General features: G+C 55.2%; 1 long non-coding RNA gene across 1 annotated transcript; it reads right to left on the bottom strand.

Moving 5' to 3' along the window:
* Positions 1–342: 342 nt before the first annotated feature.
* Positions 343–3800, bottom strand: LOC137453101 (uncharacterized). The gene is made up of 4 exons (XR_010990258.1): positions 3542–3800; positions 2824–2997; positions 2420–2579; positions 343–959 (listed from the first exon to the last, which is right to left on the bottom strand). It is a non-coding gene; the product is annotated as an uncharacterized lncRNA (long non-coding RNA).
* Positions 3801–9625: the final 5825 nt, after the last annotated feature.

Below are 9625 nucleotides of genomic sequence, written 5' to 3'. Positions count from 1 at the left end.
CAGTGCCACACAGCAACCCACACGCTGTGGGGACCTGACACAGAGACCCCGAAACCACACTGAGGCACAGACCCCCCCACTCCTCCGTGACCCTCCAGACATGACCCAGGAGCCCCTCCAGAGGTCCCCAGACATCTCTAGATGCTCCCAGAACCCTTCACATGCCCCCAAATTCCCCTTTCATACCCCCAAGCCCACTTCAGATGACAGCAGACCCTCCTTAACAGGCCCCCAGCGCTCAGCAGGTCCGGTGCTGCTGTGCCTCGGGAGCAGATCAGCTGGTCTCCCTGCAGAGCTTTTTCCAGTCAATGAAAAAACAGCACACCACACACACACACGAAAGACAATCCACTGTTTTAATTGAGAGACAGTTGCTATTTCTGCTTCAAACCACACCCCACACCCCCCCGTGGCTCTGCTCAGGATGTGCTTTTCTCCTCTAGAAGCCTTTCTACAGAACAGAGGGGGGTCACGTCAAGGCCTTTCTGCACACAAATCACTGCCCTTCTGCAATCTCTCAATAAGCAGCACCGCTGTTCCTCTGCTGGAACACCTCACACTCACTCTTACACTTTCCCAGGGCTTTCCCTCCCCTCCAAGAACGTCCTGGCATTTCAAACATTTGGCATTTCAGGTCTGCAAGCAGCCTTTGTGGGAGGCTGCCCTCACCCCTCCCTCACTGCTCCTCTGCTGTATCCTCGCCCACCCCGCTGTGGCATCACAGAAGGAAAGACAGCCGAGCGGCTACGCTCCTGTTCTTTTTATCACCCCGAGCCGGGGACAGCCTTCTGGGCAAGGTTTGCAGCTTCAGCACACAGCTGAGCTTTGCTCTCACCCATTAAACCCTTTGGTGGTTTCAGCTTCCCGAGGATGTGTCGGCACAAGTCCTTGTCGGGGCACCGCAAACAGGGAGAGACAAAGCTCCGAGATCCAGGAAGAGGACGGCTGAGCAGACACCCCTAAAGAGAGAAACTTCATCAGCTGAACCTCACACTTCTCCCAGCTTTGCAACAGCAAAGAACTTTGTGAACAACACAGTGCTGCTCCTAAGGAGGTCACCAGCTTGCAAGTTACAGGAGAAATAAAAACCTTTTTATTACAGAAGCACTGGCAAAAATTTACGGACAGGAACAGCAGACGAGCAAATTCTGCGATTGAGCTAACGACAGACATCAGGCCTAGGATCTGGCTACCCTGACAAAGGATGCCAACAGGACAGAGTGAGGCCTCAGCAGCACTCCCAAAAAGCCCCACAGAGAGCCACAGGCTCTGGCCCGTGCCCCACCTATGGGCCGGCCCTCCTGGCAGCAGCGCAACACCACCTCTTCAGGAGCCCAGGGACTGACCTCAGCCCCCTAAGGGCCAGGCAAGGTTGGTTCCTGTTAGCTGCCTAAAGCAGCCTCCCCAGCCCTGCTTACAGGGACCTTGGGCTGCTGCTGGGGACAGAAGGGGGATGGAGGGCTCCACAACTCGTCACACAGACCCCGAGCACAGGGCTGTTAAGCTGACAGGGTGCCAAGGGAACAGGCTGCCATGAAGGCACAGACCCAGGCCCTGAACTACAGGGTGGGTCACCTTGCCGCAGCAACACGACCCAGCGGCTTCGCTGCGTCCGACGAATAAAAGGAGGAAGTTCCACAGGAACAGAAGGGAAAACCTTTTCACTGTGTGTGCCAGAGCCCTGGAGCAGGCTGCCCAGAGAGTTAGTGGAGTCTCTGGAGACATTCAAAACCCGCCCCAGGTGATCCTGCACTGGCACAGGGGTTGGACCGGATGCTATTTTGGGGTCCCTTCCAACCCCTAACACTCAGTGATTCTGTGATTAGCTATGCTGGTGACAGAGTCTCACTGAGTGCTCTTTAAAATGTTTTTCTTTTCTTTCAGCCTAGGAGTTTCATATTTAAATAGACCTTCTGCTCTGTCTTCCCCCTTCCTTCTTCCATCTTGCGTCTAAACACTAGGAGAGCTTGATGAGCTGTATCCTGGGCGTCCCAACGTAACACATCTCAACTGCATACATGGATTTTGTAATCTTTTGCCCCATTGCTCGCACAGGGTGGATTAAGTTCATTACTTAGAGCTTGTCAGGACAGCTGTTGAAGTGTCCTGTGCAATGCAGGAGGAGTTGAATCCCATAGGAAACCACATTACTGTGCTTTGTCAGCCTGGTTATGGTCAGAAACCTCCTTCATTTTTTTTTCTCTTGAACAGATATATCACATGAGTCCCCAGAATTAATTTGCCTCTTCTCATAATTATTTCTTTAAAACTGTCTTAGAAGTGTCTCTGTCCTTCCCTCTCTCTAGATACTGGCCTCCTGAGCCCACGGCAGACTTGCACAGAGCTACTGCGAGCACCACTCTGCACGGCCTCTGGGGGGCTTTCAAGCACAGGCACCCCAGGAGAATCCAAACCTAACCTTGCAGCTGGCCTTAGAGCTCCTCTTTGGAAAACTGTCGCTGCCAGGGCCCACAAACCAACGTCCTCTGTCGGCAAACCGGATGTAAGGGCTGAAAAGTGTCAACGGAAACCATAATCGGATGGCCCAGGAAGATCCTGCCGGTCTGAACACACCAGACCTGGAATGCACAAAGAAACTCTGTTAACAACTGCCTGTGTGTCTGCTCATAGCTTGAGGAGTAACAGAGCAGAACCAATTCCCAAAAGGTTTTCACTGCGTTCCCAGGGCAAGTAGAGGCTTGCTCTGGCTGTAGTTAATACCTAGAAATTCCTATCAAAATCTTTGCAGCACAACAAGAAAAAAACCAAACCAACCAAACCACAAACTGCTTTATATTATTAAGTAGGAACTCGAAAGCTTACAGGAACTGTGGGGATTTGTTTATGACAAATTATTCCTTTTCTTTTTTTCAGTGAGCAATTGGGTTTCCAACAGCTCCACATTCTGACACCAAAGCACCCCGCTCCGTGTCAGGGCTTGTGGCTGAGGCCGAATACAAATCTGCAACTGGTCCTCAGGCAAAGCAGTTAAGCTCCCTGAAAAAAAAGGAAAGAAAGCAAGAGTGAGTCAACCATAAAAACAAGACCTAACCAAACCCCCAAAGCCATTTTGTCAGGAAGTCGCCTCCACTATCACCCGCCACATGCTGAAATTCCCTTCCCCTGGGGCTCCTGCTTGGCCCACAGCTGGGGAACATAAAGCAAGGCACAGCCCTGTGGGTACCTGCTGCCCTGGAGCCACCAAAACCGGAGCACCCAGTCACTACCAATCCCACAGCAGACCCAAGATACAACAGGGACTCCATAGAGACTCCAAAACCTCACTGAGAACCCCCCAACTCCTTCAGGACCCCCACAGATTCTCCAACTTAGATGCCCACAAAACCCCTTTGGTTGCACCCAAACCCCCCATCTGAAACACCCAGCTCCACTTTAGGTACCCCCAGATGCTTCCAATGTCCCCAGACCCGCTGGTGGACCAGCCCAGAACCCCCTGACACTATCCCAGACCCTTTCAGGGGGCTCCACACCCCTTCTAGATGCCCACAAAACCCCTTCACACGCCAAAAGAAACCTTTACCTGCCTCCAAACCCCACGTGGGGGCCACTTAGCAGCGGGTGGCAGCAACCAAGTCTGTTGCTCTCACCAATTAAACCCTTTGGTGCTCTCAGCTCTCTGACCCTGTGTCAGTGCAAGTCCTTGTCGGCCGGCACCTTCGTCCTGATCCAGGCGGAGAGAGAACTGCCAGGAACACAGCTTCGCCGCTCCGCTTGCGGCACGCCTGCTGCCGAGGGCAGCCTCGTCCGCAGCCTGCCCGAGAGGAACACGGCCCCCGGGGCCGGGGGACACACAAAAGCCTTCCACAAAGGAAACAAGGGAAGTCTCTTGGCCACTCTTCACGTGCCGAGTGCGATTGTCATGCGGAACACACCGCGGCATCTGGAACGAGTTTAAGTCCAGGTCTGTGGCAGCACAGAGGTTCCTGGAATATCCCGGTACATCGATCCACAGGAGGTTGTCTTTCAAAGGGACTGCTGGACAGCAGAACAGGATGGATGGCTGGGCCCCAAGAGCGGTGGGGAACAGAGTTAAACCCAGCCGGTGGCCGGCCGGGCACAAGTGGTGTTCCCCAGGACACCCCTTGTGAGAGAGTGAGTCCAGAGAAGGGCCACAAAGCTGGTGAGGGGTCTGGATAACAAGCCTTAGGAGGAGTGGCTGAAGGAACTGGGACTGTTTAATCTGCAGAAGAGGAAGCTGAGGGAATTAAGGTATGGTCTGGCTTCAGCTCTCAACTACTTCCACGTTGAGCAAGGACAGCTTGTACTCACAGAAGGCACTGGCTGCTTGGGTTCAAGGTTCCTGCAGAGCTCAGGCTATCTCTCTTCATTAGTGAGGTCGTCCTGTCACCTAGGCAGAGAGAAGAAAATGCAGCTATGAAATGAGACCACTGGAATCGTGAGACTCGTTCTGTGTGCGACTCCAGGAGAATCCAAACCTAACCTTGGAGCTGCCCTGAAGAGCTCCTCTTTGGAAAAGTCTCGCTGCCGGGCCCCACAAACCCCACACCCTCTGTCAGCAAACCGGATGTACGAGCTGAAGAGTGTCGACAGAAACTGTACGTGGACAGCTCAGGAAGATCCTGCCAGTCCCAGCACACCAGACCTGGAATGATCAAAGAAAGTCCGTTAACAACTGTCTGTGTGTCTGCTCATAGCTTGAGGAGAACCCCCCAACTCCTTCAGGACCCCCCCAGACTCCCCAACTTAGATGCCCACAAAACCCTTTTGGATGCACCCAAACCCCCCATCTGATACGCCCAGCTCCGTTTTAGGTACCCCCAGACGCTTCTAATGTCCCCAGACCCGCTGGTAGACCAGCCCAGAACCCCCTGACACTATCCCAGACCCTTTCAGGGAGCTCCACACCCCTTCTAGATGCCCACAAAACCCCTTCACATGCCAAAAGAAACCTTTACCTGCCTCCAAACCCCATTTGGGGGCCACTCAGACCCCTTAGCAGCGGGTGGCAGCAACCAAGTCTGTTGCTCTCACCAATTAAACCTGGATGTTAGGAAGAAGGTCTTCATAGAATAGAATAGAGCAGGTTGAAAGAGAGATTGGCCTTTGGAATGTGCTGCCCAGGGAGGTGGTGGAGTCACCATCACTGGAAGTGTTTAGAAAGAGACTGGATGAGGCACTCAGTGCCATGGTTTAGTTGATTAGATGGTGATGGAATGGAATGGACCGGACCAGGTTGGAAGAGACCTTCAAGATCATCGTGTCCAACCTATCATCCAACACCACCTAATCAACTAAACCATGCAACCAAGCACCCTATCCAGTCTCCTCATGAACACCTCCAAAGATGGTGACTCCACCACCTCCCTGGGCAGCCCATTCCAATGGGCAATCACTCTCTCTGTGCAGAACCTCTTCCTAACCTCTAGCCTAAACCTCCCCTGCCACAGCTTGAGACTGTGTCCTCTTGTTCTGGTGCTGCTTGCCTGGGAGAAGAGACCAACCCCCACCTGGCTACAACCAGAACTGAGGGGACTGCAATCCTTGCAGCTTCAACTTTCCTTCTCTGCTACTTCTTTTTTCAGGTGGATTGTTTTTCAAAGGGACTGCTGGACAGCAGAACAGGATGGATGGCTGGGCCCCAAGAGCGGTGGGGAACAGAGTTAAACCCAGCCGGTGGCCGGGCGGGCACAAGTGGTGTTCCCCAGGACACCCCTTGTGAGAGAGTGAGTCCAGAGAAGGGCCACAAAGCTGGTGAGGGGTCTGGATAACAAGCCTTAGGAGGAGTGGCTGAAGGAACTGGGACTGTTTAATCTGCAGAAGAGGAAGCTGAGGGAATTATGGCGTGGTCTGGCTTCAGCTCTCAACTAGTTCCACGTTGAGCAAGGACAGCTTGTACTCACAGAAGGCACTGGCTGCTTGGGTTCAAGGTTCCTGCAGAGCTCAGGCTATCTCTCTTCATTAGTGAGGTCGTCCTGTCACCTAGGCAGAGAAAAGAAAATGCAGCTATGAAATTAGACCACTGGAATCGTGAGACTCGTTCTGTGTGCGACTCCAGGAGAATCCAAACCTAACCTTGGAGCTGCCCTGAAGAGCTCCTCATAGCTTGAGGAGTACCAGAGCAGGAACAATTCCCAAAAGGTTTTCACTGCATTCCTAGGGCACTTGAAGGATTGCCCTGGCTGTAGTTAATACCTAGAAATTCCTATCAAAATCTTTGCAGCACAGCAAGGAAATTGAGGGATGGGAAGGCAATATGTACTTACACGTTAGGCAAGAATTGGCTTTGCAAACTAATCTCTCTAACTGTTGGATATGCACTGAACTTCCTCGAGGCCAAATGAGGACCCCTTTATTTGGGGAAGCCTCAATGAATTGGACTTGGGGGGCATCAGACTGGGTGACTACATCTGAGAGTACCTTCCACAAGTGTCAGCATGGGAAAGATAGCTCAGAAAGCCTGGGTCCAAAGTTTGCCTTAAGAAAATATAGTATAGGAATATACTGTTGGCTGTGAGAAAGGGGGGAACTGATGAACAGAAAAGTCTCATTAACAGAACCACAGAGTTGATAAGAATTTTCCGCTTGTTAGCTGAAATGCTGGGACGCAGGGAGGGGGAGAGGGGCTGGCAGACAGCCTTTGGATAGAGAAGGAATAACAGGATTTGTCAGTGATTCACTTCTGTTAGTCTTGGACAAGATGCTCTTTTGGATAAGACAAAGGACACCTGCATGATATGTGTACTTCTGCTCTTTTAGAGAGATAAGCTTTGTATAGATAGGCAGCATCTGGACCTCTGTCATTATAGACAGATAACTTTTTGTATAAAAGTTTGCCCAAACCTCTCTGAAGACACACAGCTCTTTTGAAATGATCCTACCTGTGTCAGGCGCCAGAACAGAAGCACGATACAAGAGACTTACTGAGTCTCTTGTGTGTCTTTCTCTAAGTCATTATCAACGCTGTTTGCAGCACAAACCCAAACCCACCCCGAGACACCCCCAGCTCCCACGGGAGCCTGCAGAGACCTCCCAAAGGGTCCGTCGGAGGTGCCCAGCTGCCTCCCCACGACCCTTGATCCTTTCCGATGGCCCCACGAGAACTTTACGTATCCCCAGACCCTTTTAGGTGTCCCCAAGACCTCCTCCGTCACCCCCAAAAGCCCTGCCGATGGCCCCAGACCACCTTCAGACGCCGGAAGGAACACACCTGGGAGTCCCGGGCCGGCAGCGACACCGGGACCGGACCCGCTGCGGCGCAGGCGCCGTATCCATAGCGACCACCGGGACGCTGCCCCCCTGGCGCGAGCAGAGCCGGGCTAGGGCGCAGGCGCCGGATCCATAGCGACGCTCGAGTCAAGCTCTCCGCTCTTCCCCTAAGAATTTTCGAGCATTCAGCGCAGTTAGGCTGCAGAAATTAGCTCACCCAGGGCGGCACACGCCGCGGCACGGCTGCACTGCCGGCCATTACACACAGGGTTGAGCACTGACCTCCCACGGGGCGGTATACGCCGCGGCACGGCTGCACTGCCGGCCATTACACACAGGGTTGAGCACTGACCTCCCACGGGGCGGTATACGCCGCGGCACGGCTGCACTGCCGGCCATTACACACCGGGTGGCAGCATTGAGCTCCCCCGGGGCGGCACACGCCGCGGCACGGCTGCACTGCCGGCCATTACACACAGGGTGGCAGCATTGAGCTCCCACGGGGCCTCTGGGTACGGTTGAGGCAGCAGCCGCCACCCCCGCAGAGCCCCGCCGGCCAAGCCCGGACACGCCCCCCTCCCCCCCCCAAAAGCCCCGCGCTGCCCCGCCGGTGGCCACCCCCCCAAGCCCCGCGCAGCTCCAGCGGCTGCTATAGAGAAACCCCCCAAAGCAGCAGAGACTGGCACTGACCTGGGACACAGCAGAAGAGCTCCAACCTCTACCAGCCATAACCCTGCACTGAGCCACTTTAAAGCATCTGGCGCCATGCTGGGGGGGGCGGTGCCACGCTGGGGGGGGGGCGGTGCCACGCTGGGGGGGGCGGTGCCACGCTGGGGGGGCGGCTCCCCGCTGGGGGGGCGGTGCCACGCCGGGGGGGGCGGTGCCACGCCGGGGGGGGCGGTGCCACGCTGGGGGGGGCGGTGCCACGCTGGGGGGGGCGGTGCCACGCTGGGGGGGGCGGTGCCACGCTGGGGGGGGCGGTGCCACGCTGGGGGGGGCGGTGCCACGCTGGGGGGGGGCGGTGCCACGCTGGGGGGGGGCGGTGCCACGCTGGGGGGGGGCGGTGCCACGCTGGGGGGGCGGTGCCACGCTGGGGGGGGCGGTGCCACGCTGGGGGGGGCGGTGCCACGCTGGGGGGGGCGGTGCCACGCTGGGGGGGGCGGTGCCTGCGTTGTGACCTCACGCTCAGCGTTCCATGGGTTTTATTCCCCTCCAAGACAACACGTTGAGTTCTGAGCAGCTGAGGAGCCCTGGGGAACACCTGTACAGAAACGTTCCTCCAAGAGCTGTCAGAAAAACGTTCGTTCCGCCAGCACTGCCGGCCGTTACACACCGGATGGCAACATTGAGCTCCCCCGGGGCGGCACACGCCGCGGCACGGCTGCACTGCCGGCCGTTACACACAGGGTGGCAGCATTGAGCTCCCACGGGGCGGCACACGCCGCGGCACGGCTGCACTGCCGGCCATTACACACAGGGTGGCAGCACTGAGCACCTCCCTGGGCGTGGGCAGCAGCCGGGCCCCCACCTGGCTTTTATTTTCCAACGCTAAAAGCCTTTTAGAAGCAGAGAGGGCAGACAGGGGTCGTTTCCAAAGCTTTCTTACGCACCAGTCACTCCAAGCCCTCCCTCTCCAGCTGCAAACCAGAGGTTTGCCTCCGCCTCGCCTCACCCCAGTACTTACACTTTTAAAGATAGTGTGGTCCCCTCGGAGAATTTTCAGCACTTTAGGGGGGGGCCCCCAGCCCTCGCTCACCTGCTCCTCTGCTGCAGCAGCCCCCTGCCCCACGTGGCAGAACCAGCCCACCCACAATCCCCCCACTCCCTTTGAGTCGCCCCCAAAAAGGCACAAAATAAAGCAAACTGCCCAGCCAGCACCTCCTGCCTTTCACAGCAAGGACTGAACATTGCAGCTTTGGCCAAGACCATCAGCCCAAAGGAAGGCCTGGGCCCTGAGGAACTAAATGCAAGTGAACTATCTGACACCACCACAGTCCTGTGAATGTTGCAAAGCAGTAGTGCATGCGGTATAATAATTCGAAAGTTAAGGGCTGCTCAAGCTTTACACAAAGTATCCTATTCAGTTTTGGGTTCCACTTAAACTTGGGTTCCACACAAAGTAAAAGTATAAAAGGTCAGAGGGAAAGCCAACTCTACCTCTGAACTACAGCAAGAAATACTGGAATCAAGGGGCCCTTTCTTCTGCTATTAATAGATGAAGAGAACATGAAAACTGATGGGCTAAACCAACAGGGCAAGATTAGAATAACTCGTAGAGAGAACGGAAGATACAAAGCTTCAACTGCATCTGTTTAGCAACGACTCCTACCAGATAACTTCCATGCCATAACTTTGCTGATTTCAAACAAGCCAGCTGGTGAAGCGTCTCGCTCACAGGCGGCCGACGAGGAGACGTGCAGAAGGCAGAGGCGAGGGA

The sequence above is a fragment of the Melanerpes formicivorus genome, unplaced genomic scaffold, assembly GCF_026170545.1.
Source record: "Melanerpes formicivorus ecotype bairdi unplaced genomic scaffold, bMelFor1.0.p_v2 SCAF_61, whole genome shotgun sequence".
Taxonomy (NCBI): Eukaryota; Metazoa; Chordata; class Aves; order Piciformes; family Picidae; genus Melanerpes; species Melanerpes formicivorus.
This window is presented reverse-complemented; position numbering and strand designations above follow the sequence as displayed.